We start from the raw sequence: 12,421 nt of genomic DNA, 5'->3' as shown, positions 1-12,421 counted from the left end.
AGCGGTGGGGCGGCGCCGGCGGGGGCGGGGGCACTAGTGTTCAGCGACTTCGCCGCGTGCCGTCGCGAGACCATCGCATCACCCAGCTCGAACCGGAAGATTTCCCGCGGAACCGGTTCCACCCGTTCGCTTCGCTTCGTCCGTGCTTTGGACGCATCGCCCGTTGGTTGGTCCTGCGGGTGCGCGGCGATCATCGCGTCGGACAGCTCGAACTTGAACACCTCGCGCGGCACGATGTCGATGCGCTTCGGTTGCTTCGATCGGGGCTGGGGTCGGGCTGAGGGCTGCGGTTCCAGGCGCTTGGTTCGCACCGACGTTCCGGACGCCAGCTGCCGGAGGTTCTCCATCCGGATGCGATCGTTGCGTTTTTCCTCCAGGCTCTGGTAACGCTCGTGGGCGGCCGTGTACGCGGCCATCGTCGACGCCTGCGGGACCGGATCCCGCAGCTGGCGGTACTTCTTCTTGCGCAGGTACGCCTTCATGCCCTGCGGCGGTAACGGAAACGGTTCATGAGAGGTAACGCCCAACGTACCTGAAGAGGAGTCCAGATCGGATGGGACTTACACTGTGGCTGTCGGTGGTGGCCAGGAAGGCTGCATTGGGGCGCCCCAGCTCGAACACATCCTCGAACACGGCGGCTGGCGGTCGAGCACCGGCAGCGACCAGGGGTAGTAGCACTGCCACCAGAAGCTGAAGATGAAGAAGAAAATGAGGAAGAGGAATTCGAATACGTTACCCCGGGCAGCAAATACCGAACTGATTGACGCAAGGGAGGGACGCACCCGGCGAGGGAAAAATCACAGTAAAAAATCAATTTAAATAACTTTGTGGTTTGAATTAATTCGTCATCAAGTGAAAGTATTTGGCTTCAGACACGCTTCATGCCACTCTAACTAAGCGCTCCCGACAACTAAACTCTTGAAATGTCCGGTCTTTTGTTTGGAAGACTTTCTTCCAAGATGCAAGATGAGACGGTCGAAGCCTCAGAACTACGATGCATCCAATGGTGTAGACTTTTTTCACCTTTCTGGCGACATCTTGTCAGAAACGTCACGTGTTTCGCTCAGCCATTTTGAGAGCTGCGGCCGCCACTTTGATTTGACGCTATCCTTTCGTTTACTAGCTCGGACTTTCGGGATCGGATCAACAGTCAAGCGGTCCAGGAAGCGTTTGGGAACGCAACTTAGCGAATGGAGTGGAGCGAAGAATCCTGTGTTAGTTCGCAATGTACCAGTGACACATTAAAGGGGGTTTCAACATTTTCGAGCAGAAACTTTCCACACACGTGTTTGTGACCTCGGCTCCATTTTCAGAAGTATGAAGGGAGAACATACAGGGTTTGTCTTTTAAAGAAGCAGATTTTATTTGAAAAAAAAACATAAAATGCAGCCATAACTATCAGTTGGCCACATAGTTCGAAAGGTACGCTCTTCATCTTTCAATCTCATGCAAATCGGATGCCAGATTAACAAGTTATGCGAGTTTATGTGTCACTAGTTTTAGTATCCGTGTTACAAAAAAGGGAACATGGAACAAAGAGCCAATATAAAACATTGTTTTAATCTTAGTAAAACATGTACAGAGGTATATCAACAAGCTCAGGGTGATGAGTGTGTGAGTAGAGCAAGAGCTTCAAGTAAAGTCATAGTCAAAAGACAAGAAGAAAGAGAATGCTGTTCACTTTTTATGATTCGTAAGGCTTACTCCACAAGAAACGCTTTCCTGAAGGTGCAATGTTTTAGGGGAATAATATTTTGATGTACTGAAAGGATTGTGGTGAAGAATTTTACCAGTACGACCTGAATATACGGTGGATAAGCAGATGTTTTTGTTACACGACGATGCACCTCCTGATAAGACCGTCGCAGTTAAGGAGTTTTTGAACAAATTTTTTATTTGAGTTCAATTTGGCACTCTGCGAATTCTCTCCGACTTAAACACGCATAACTTTTTAAACAGACATCCGATTTGCATGAAATTGGATGCCGTTTAAAGGAGGAATGTACTTTTCAAACTATTTTACAAACTGCTAGATAGACTTGCATTTTAAATTTTTTCAAATAAAATTTCGTTTTTTATCTGGCACGTTGTGTACGTTCGGACGTTATAAAATGAAACTAACAAAACAAATAAGGTTTCGTTATAGTCATCATTTCTTCGAATGTAAACAAAAAAAGGAAAAAGTTTGAGTTCACTTGGCTGTGGCCAAATTTGGCTATGTCCATCCCTTAACCTTTCGCGCCCCAAACCACCTGAGCGCCCCATTAGGCGCCACTTTGTCTTGAGGCGAGGCAAGACTCTTGTCTTGCGCTGGCAGGCCGGCAGCGGTCATTTAAGGAAGCAAGCGCCGTGACCACACCGTAGCCCCCTGCCCCCAGACCACGTGTTAATGGATCGCGCATAAGCGTCGCCAGCCCGTCGGCGGCCATGATCATCGGCGCTGGTGTATTATGAAATGGATCGAGAAAACGGAATACCTCGCGAACCGATGGACGGCAATTACGGAAATGATGATCGGGCGATGGGCGATCAGATCGCGATCGATGCGCGATGATGTCGGAAAAGTTCTTTGCCTGTGCCGCTCCATTATGGTGCCCCACCGCGACCCACAAGGTCTCGGCGATCGTGATGTCGATCACGGCCAGAGTTCGCTTTCTTCTCGCTTCCGACTGTCCGAAAATCGAAGGATAAAAGGCCAAGGCAGGGCCAAGAGGCCAGCGCCGTGTGCGGCGTAGCTGCTTCCTCCAGACGCGCACCTTTATTTTCAGTCCAATTTCTCACCCATGATATGGGGAGGTCAGTATTCTTAGCCTCCACGGCATAACCTTGAAGGGTGCCAAAAATGGAATCTTGCCAAAATCAGCGTCAAGTCAAGAGACGTTCTGCGCGAAGGTCGAGGAGCGCTTCACATAGGTGTCGGTCGGAATGTGAAATGGTGCACATTTAGTGCTTCAAGGAAAGAACGCGGCTCGGGGGCCCCCTTCTGAGTCCGACGAGCGAAAGCGAACGAATATTGTGAGCACGAAGCATTCTGTGGCGACAATGAGCTTGTTTGTTCTTTCGGCCACACATTTGTTTAGGCTGCGTCAGTCGGTCAACATCAACTTTGCATCGAAAGCAACAAGTAAAACTCGTGTTTATATCCGATTACACAACAAAAGGTGCCTCAGTAGGTGGAGCTCAAGCGACCCGGAACAGGCTTTAAATCCCTGACTAAACACAGACAGCAAGACGATACGAAGACATAAATGTTGGCGGACCAACGAATGCTGTCTAGCGTGTCGTTCCTTTCGCATCAAGCGATAAATCAGGCCACGGTAGACTGGGATCCATTTTTACGGGATCACGATTTAGTGGCGTCCGAACACGTTATGTCCACGTTACTTTCAGCGCTTTGGTGCCGAGTAAGCCACACGGCACGAAACATATATGCAACGAGAATAAAGTGACAGTCACGTCTGTAAGACAGATTTATATTCACCTAATCTAGGATTAACTCAAACAACTGACCTCTAATGTCAGAGGTCTTGAGTCAGACTTTCCACAACGCATACAAAGATTTTCTGGCTAGTGGCTAGTTTTCTTAGCAACAGGGAGATACATGCCTGTAGGCATGCTAGAAAGCAACATTAAACTCATAAGCCAAACATTCCTTTAAGCAGTTGAAATATGAAATAAATTGTGGGTAGTTTGAAAAATCAAGCGAAGTATAAATTGACCACTTGGTACATTTACACTTACGTGAAACCACAACCCAAAACAGCACCAAAAATAGTGTCTTTCGATCGTCAACTCACGTCGTTGACGAGCGATTCGAATACCATTTCTACCGCAATTTTTGCAATTGCACACAGGACGTGGAAGTTTAATAGCAACCACAAAATGCTACTCTTGTTGAGTTACTGTTACTGGATATTTTACACTATTTGGCCATGATACAGAACGTGTTGCTTAATACAATATTAAGAACTTTACTCGAGTGCAATTGGCCAGTACACTACGGAATGAACACACATTCATGTGACACTGTGACATATAGTAATTAGACCTACAGCTGCAATTGCTTTACAAATTTGAATAAACAATAATAAAAGCAGTATGCATACGCGATTTTTTCTAACGCTGGAACGGACATTAATAATGCATAATAAATAATCATTCTTCTAAGCGATACAGAGATGTCCAAATAACACCAATATGGCTGAAGGCTGAAGATATTGAGCATAAGTCTGTCTTTATATCTCACTGCATACAACAACACACAGCAGCGTTCAAGTCTGCTTCCATTTCGTAGTATATTTTATGACAAGAATTGTCAGAAATGTATCGAAAGCGTAGTCTCTCTTATGGATTTGGTTCGCCCCGCAAAAGCTATCAGCAATCAAGCGAATGAAGCCTAAACGATGCAGGTCATTGAAGCCTGCCACGGAAGAATACATACAATATAGAAATGGTTCACCGGTTCCCCCAACGGAACCATTTGGACGTGGAATTTGCAGATATGGATACAACGTTCGATTACGCGCATCCCCAAAACATACTTCCCGTTTGGGAGCGTTACATAAAACGTTATCATAAAACAAATTGCTTGCTTCGCGCCCACCGAAAGCAAACTTAATTTAGATCGGCACGCCATCGGCTGTGGCGCGCAGCCCGCAGCAGTAACCGAAACCCAGCGTTTGTCCCATATTAGATTACATGGTTCCGAGCAAAGCACCGCGGAGAACCGACGGCGCTTCGGAGGAAGCACCTTGTGTGTGTTGAGGTTGATTGAACCTCTGTTTCCCGACCATGCTTGTGAGCGGCACAACCTTCGGTCGGGCTTCCGACGTCCAAAGAGTTTGGGAAAAGTGCTCCATCGCACTGGCGCCGGGCCTTACCTCATCCGGCAGTGTGGTGAGGCCATGTGTGTGTTTCCCTCTACGGGGCGCCTTCGACCGCGCATTGCGCATTGTTTCGCACCTCGCGCGCACACCCGCAAGGGGTAAGTGCTCGGGCAGCGCCACCATCTCATCACGCCGCGCCGCAACACTTCACATGCTCGCACAATTGTGCGAGCGGTATGATCTGTTGGCTCTACTCCATCCGCAGCATCCTGCTCCTCTCGTTTTATGCTGCGTTTATGTTTCGCTTTTTCTATAGCGTATTTTACTGTACTGGACTCGGCCGAGTGTTGGCTTAACTCGGTCCGGGTCTCGGTGCGCAATCATCATAAATCATTATCAGGATCATTTTTCAGACTCGCACTCTACTGGGACACCCTACCGGGGGTCCAGGCGAATCCGGACAGAAAAGGGGGATGCACCAAAAAGTAGCCAAACGGTCGTATAGTTCATCACCCATTTGTAGGTTTTTTATTGCCCATTGCTGCCGGTTTCCCCGCTGCGGCTGATGTAGGTTCCGAGCGGCTTAAAAGCTATCAATCACTTACGCAGGGCTTCCTCATCTTGCGGGCCGTGCAGGAAGACGCTGATTCTACTGTGCTGTGGTGCTGGCTGAAGCTGAAGCAGAAACTGAACCCGTTTGGCAACGGCACCCGGAACTAGCCCCGGTATTGCTTCACTTCACTTTCGATCGTTCACGACTCGATCTTGGGCGCGCGCTCCCGTGTGCGCTCAGTGTAGGCAAGGGGTGTGACACGCGCGCGGTAGCATCACCCTCAGTTCACTATCTCCGATTGCCCCTCGAACGCCGTTATCGTACCGCATCCGCTACTCTGATCGGCGATTACGAGACACTTTCAATTTTCGCCAACAGAGTTCGTCGCCTGTTCGGCTGTTGATGTCTTCTGTTTTTCACGTTCTATTGGCCGCTAGCGGGAAGTGTCCAAATAGAATTGAAGACGAATGTGGAAATTCACACTCCACTCTCGTAACGACTCTCTCTCTTTCGCACTCTCTCTCACACTCTCTCCACAGACACTTGGCACATCGGCTAACGACGATCGGTGTGGAAACGGCTTGCAACGACGACGACGACGACGATCCGCTCACGGTCACCGCCAAGACGGTACTGAAGCTGAAGGAAAGAAATGTTTACTATAAAATCTTTCGCTCCACCTGACACCGGTGCCCGCCTACCCGTCCGCCTGCCCCCCCAACTGCCGGCCCGACCGACGCGAGTGCAAAATGAGTTTGTTGTTTTTTTGCGGAACACACTTCACTTAGCGTGCGCCCCTCCTTCCCATCGGCCTGATCATGCATTCACCCGGGCCCGCACCACTGCTGACGCCCTCGGCAGGAGATGCAGCATGCCGAGGTTCACTTTCGTTCGCTCTTAACACTCACCTGTCCGTCGGGTGGTCCGGTTTGGCGCTCGGCGTTGACACCGCTCGTTCACCTCTTGTTCGCCACATATTCGCGCGGGATGGGACCGAGCATCGGGTCCGGCCGGCCCCCCGAGGGCCCTTCCAAGGAAATGGAAAGTTCCGCTTCGCGTGCAGCATAAATGACCTAACTCTTTGGCCCGTCGTTTGTTATGAAAATGGGCCCGGGCCTGCTGCGGCTGCCGCTGCTACCGATCCGCGCGCACCGGACCCATTGTAAACGGGGATATCCGTTCGCGCTGATTGTTTCGCGAGATGCCGATCGCAGATTGGCGATTGTGTGTGTGTGTGTTGTGTGTGTGGGAAGAGGAAACACGGGACTGATTTGAAGCGAATCGATAAAAGCTCATTACTGTCCGGGGATAAGATCTAACTGGAATGAAATGCAGAACGTCACGAACGTCAAATTATATCATTCGATGGCACGTAGACAGGTTCTACAATTTCATTGTGCGGATAATTTGAACGTACTTTCATTGCTACACATTTTGTTCGGTGCTAGTATAAAAGATTATCTAACAAAGCTCGTTGATAATTTAATAAACCGAGTAGTAAAATCTGTTCATTCTCTTTTGAGCCTTTCGAAACCCACCATTCAACTTTCGAAATTTTTATAGGGTTGATAGGCTTCAGATGCTTAAGACATTTCAGTGATTGATTTTGCTTATCTGCAAAACAGAACAAACCTCCTGCATGTAGCCGGTAAGTCATAGCAGACTGAATTGCAACACTAAAAACATTAGAACACTTTCCAATCATAAATAAATCAATATAAAAAATTGTGAGGATGACCATTATGTTACTGATTAAAATTCAAAATTTGGACGTGCGTGCTGACTGTTCCGTAGACCAATTCATCACAATAGTGCTACATAGTAACGAACATTGTTTAAAAACTAAACACTCTGTACGTCCTTTATAAACAGGAAAACAGTTTGTTATCTACTTGAAGTTAATGAGCATCGTGACAGGTAGCGCAACTGTTAACGGAATATCTTTAACTAATATTTGGGCAATGTTTAGCACTAAACAAATATTGTTGTACGAAAGTTAAAAGTTAAAAGTTTAAAAAGTTATAAGGACCCTTACTGGTTGGTTCCGGAAAACATGTTTTGTACAATATGCCTTGATATACGTGCTACGATACTTATTACTCCCACCGACAAAGCATAACGGGACAAAGCAAAAAAAAAGATTTCACAGAATTTATAATGCAGCACGGTAATAGAAATTGGAATGGAATTGCCGATAATTTACCATCGCCGATGATTTACCAAGAAAGAATTACACTGTCTGTCTCAAAGTAAACAGGACTTTTCCATAAGCCTTGGCGCCCGACATTTCTGGTGTACAAAACTAATCTTCGTAAATAGAGCGATTGTCGAGTTATCTTAGGTAATGGCAGCTAATTTGTGACTTCCGACTTCCGAACTACTGTGACCCCAAATCGACGGGTTTTCCATAGCCCTTTCTGGCTACAGTTCAAACTATCAACCGTTAATAGCTCACGTAGCCCGAGTTGACCCTTTTACACCCTACCCCATTGCCATTAATCTTGGCTTCCAATCGTTGCCTGTCTCAGCCGCCGCCCGGTGTCCATTTCAATAACATTATTTCTTCATTGGCAGCTCTCGTTGCGGGCGATCCACGAGCACTTCACCCACTTTACCCAGTTTGTGGCGTTCAGTAGGACAAAGGCTCTTCCACAAACGCCCAACCGGTGGCTGCTGTCTCGCCGGCTCTATACACACGCACACACACACACACACACACTTTTCCGCAATCAAAGCATTACATTTGCTATTACCCCTTTGGAACCACTCGGGCGCCGTAAAAAGGCGGCCCCTTGCGCTGGACAAACGCGTGTCTTACGCGAATTATTCAATCGCGTTTTCGTTTCTCGGTTTTCTCGGCTTTTAAATATGAAAACATAGCCCGAAAAAGAGAACCCTTCAGAAGCGAACGACATGATTTGAAACAATACGGCCACGGCCCGGCTGATGACGTGAACCGCCGAATAAGCGATGCAAAACAGCCATACAGGGTGTGTGTCAGGAGTGATACGTTAGGGCGATAAAGTATCATTCGGCCGGCCGTAAGCGTAAGTGGAACATTTAGCGCCGTGTGAAGCTATCTCTAGCATCTGTTAATTATAAACATCGCGTAGCGTGCGGACTCTGACGAGTGGACCGAAAACAATCGAAAAAAGTTATACTAAGAAACGATAAGAAAACAAAAACACACACACAACGTGAATGCGCCAATTTGCATACCAAATGATGGCGGGCCGGTTGTATTGTGTGCCGGTTGAAGAAAAATCACCAAACCTGCCACGTTCGATTCCACCCCAACCGCAGCGCTATGAACTGTGAAAACGAAAAAAGGAAACCGGTGGCCTGTGGGCGCCGGCTGCCGGGACCATCTTCCTTCCTCACCAGAAACCGATCAGGCAAGCCTGAGCCACCTCGCGACAGGCCGTTTAATGGCGCGCGGCGAAAGTGGATTGTCGCGAGCGATTATTATGAATTGCATACCGGTTTGGAGGTGTTCACCCCGTGGGGGGGTGGGGTACCCGCGTCCCGCGCACCCGGTCCTAATCCGTCGCCAGTAAAGACCATAAAACACGGACCGAGCCGCACCACCGGTGCACCGTCGAACCGCGCTAGGAAAATTAAATGCACTTGGCGTGGCTTGAAATTCACTTTTCATTCACCGGGAAGCGGGAACCTGGGACCGAACGACTTCCTCGTCGGGGCCTAGGCGATGACCGTAATCGATGGTATCATCATCATGCCCCGGCCGGCCGGTCGGATTGGTTTGGTGGGGTGGGGCTATCCGTACCGGGAAGAAGGACGAGAGCCGACGATTGACGGCCGTGAAGACACCACGTTACCGATCGGAACTGCAGTTCCGACACAGCTCTCCGGCTATGCAGCGGGCTGTGCAACGATAAGTGTCTGGGCAACGGAACGGAAAAGAGTGGGTCATCGAAGAATAACTCTTAGCGAAATCGGTGAAAAATGGATAAAACTGGAGTTATAGAAATTGGCAAAGCGAAAGAACCAAAGCGAAGAAAATAGGAGTAACCGTAACAGCAACGACTTAGAAACATTAAAATAAGAAAAGAAAAAAAAAGAAAGAAAGAAAGAAAGAATATAAAGAATAATGTACAAAGACTATGACAATGAATAGAACAAGAACAAAAAGGAAACAAAACATAGAACAAGAATGAAACGAACCTAAAGTAAACAAACAATGTTGCGAAACTAGTGGTCAGTCAGTGGACACACACTTATCAACCAAGAGGTGCATAAGCATCTATTGTCGAAGACGGCCGTTTGTTGGTTTTGTCGATACGTGCTTAATGGACGGCGAAATGATGGCAACGCCGTAAGCGCTTAGCGTAGCGGCTTGGGTGCTCTGGCGACGGTTTGGTCGGTCGGTCGGGCGGCCAGGGAAACATTTTGCATGCCCGTCAGGAACCGAGGTACACGCCCAGCCCCACGAGTAGGGTCGCCCGGGCAACCAACATTGGCAGCAGCTGCAGCCGCAGTAGTGTCGGTGAATAGTGATCGGTGGGAAAGCTGGCCGGCGACACACTGTTCCGATCTCACGGAAGAAGGACGTGCCGGAGATGTGATTAGCTGGCGACTCGTCCATTTGTCGCAGCAAAAAACGACAACAACGACAACAACGACGAGAAACATGCACAAAAAGGTGGGACATACACGATGCACACGGTCCGACGGAGCGATTGGCGAGTGCGTTACGTAAGGAGAAGAGCGTTTTTTCTGGTTTTCACGCTGCTGTCGTGCATAAACAATGCATCAAAGTGGGATTAGAATTTTGATAGGGTTTACATTCAACTGCTTTGCCCTGGCAGTGCTAGAGTTGGTTGTGTGGTGCCTTTAGGAGCATACATGTTGGATATACAGCAGCAGGGAGAGAACAGTATGTTTAGCAAGAGGAACCGTTTACACCACCTTATAGACATATTCATAAGACTGCGAAGGTCGTTCTTTGAAATCGAATGACCAATGTGCAATTTATGTCTTATTTAGATATAGCAACATATTTACGTATTATATTATTATCCCATGATTCAAAATGACGAAAATTCTTTTTGTCATTTGTTTATTCACGACTATTGAGATTTGTTCTGCGATCACCAGCAAGCATGGTGTTGTTGGGCTAGCAACCATGTTAGAAAACTTACTTATTCAACTTACACGAATTTATTTATTTACTCATGCGGCTTTTATGCGACAGTTTTGGCATAACAGCAACAACAAAACATATGACTACCCTAAAGAAAGTATTGTCCATCATTAGCTACTACTTTCTCCCATTTTTCAGGTAATTCCCGGACTCCGTGTCGATAGTGCTCCTCATCTTTAGAAACGATCCAATCAGAGATCAATTTTTCAATACTTTCATAAGAAGTGAACTGCTGTTACTCATGCAACGGAATAAATAGTAGTCCGAAAGAGCCACATCTGGTGAATACACCGTGCGGTTAACCGTTCCCATCCAACATTTTTGGGATTGGTTTCGACCGGTTTTGCGATGTGGGGTCGAGCGTTGTCATTTGAAAAAATCAGCTTATCATGTCTTTTATACCATTCTTATCGGTTTTTTATGGGATTGTCCATCAATAATTTCATTAGGTTTTTAAAGCTCACACTACACCACACCTTTTATATCCCACCATATAAGCATAATTGTTGCAAAGTGAATATTTTGCTTTGGTTGCGATGGACCTGGTTCACCAGGCTGTATTCAGGGCTTTTTGCGTTTAGATTCTTGTAATAACTGCTTTTTTCATCACCAGTGACGATTCGGTACAAGAACCCCTTTCTTTTCAGCCGCGCTAGCAGAAATTCGGAAACGGTTTTCCTTCTTTCAATGTCTTTTTTGTACAATTCTTGTGGAACCCATAAGACATTTTTTTAATCATTCCCACGGACACTCAGGCGATGGGAAACAATCGTGTGGTTAACTCCTAACATTTCTGCAAGTTCTTTTTGCATCTGACATGCATCCCGATCGAGCAATGCTGCCCATTCTTCATCATCACCCTTTTGTGTCTGTTCTGGTCGCTCTTGGTCTTGCAAGCCAAAATCACTACTTTTTAACCGTGCAAACCACATCCGACACGTTCTGTCAGTACGAGTTAAGTTCATCATAACCTTCCATTAAAATGTTATTACTTTCGGTAGCAGTTTTCTTTATATTGAAGTAATGAAAAAATACTCGCCGAAAAAACACTTTACCAGGAACAAAACTAGACATGTTCAAAACGGTGTTATTTACACTTAAGATAACCTATACTGCGTTAGATGCGTAATGACAGTAGCTATCAAACACATATTTCAGTAAAAAAATTGTGACATTTAGTGAGAAATGCCATCTATTGTAAAACCGCAAGAAGTAAGTTTTACACCTAATAGTATTCCCGACGATTTAATTTAAACATCATTGGTTGAATGAATTGGTTGTGGATCGGCGCTAGTTAAAGTTTGAACTCGTTGCCGAAGAGATAAGGCTTGTATTTTCCAATAGGCCATATGATTGCTAAAGGTTCTCTTTCAATCGTAGTGTAGTTTTGTCTGCTTTGTTTAGTGTCCTTCTTGCCACAGCGATGGGTTTCTTTTATCTTATTCTGGACTTGAGACAAGATTGCGAAATTAGTCTATAATTTATAAGTATTTTGTATGGTGTGAATATTTATCATACATTAATTATACTGCGGTCTGTAGAGCCCTGGAAAAAAGCCAACATTTATGCACACGAATGTGCATGTTGCCTCCTTATATCTGGCGCGTACTGCCTGAGCGTAACCAGATATTGGTTGCTTAAGTCCTCCTAAGAAGCAAGGCGGCTAGGGCATCTTCCTCTATACAAGCATTTGTAGCCTCCCAGCTCTTTTTGTGTGGCTAAACTTTTAATATTTTGTGGAAGATTTCATTTTCAAAAATTAATTTTAAGTGTCGAAGTCTGCCTTACCCGTTAGTACAGTACAGTACCTTGTACATTTTGTGTCCAGTTGTAAGACCAAATAGAATATTTGTTACAAATAACTTAATTTTATTATCA

The sequence above is a fragment of the Anopheles cruzii genome, chromosome 2 (genome assembly GCF_943734635.1).
Source record: "Anopheles cruzii chromosome 2, idAnoCruzAS_RS32_06, whole genome shotgun sequence".
NCBI classification, from domain to species: Eukaryota; Metazoa; Arthropoda; class Insecta; order Diptera; family Culicidae; genus Anopheles; species Anopheles cruzii.
The sequence above is the reverse complement of the archived record's forward strand: the minus strand, read 5'-3'. Positions refer to the sequence as shown.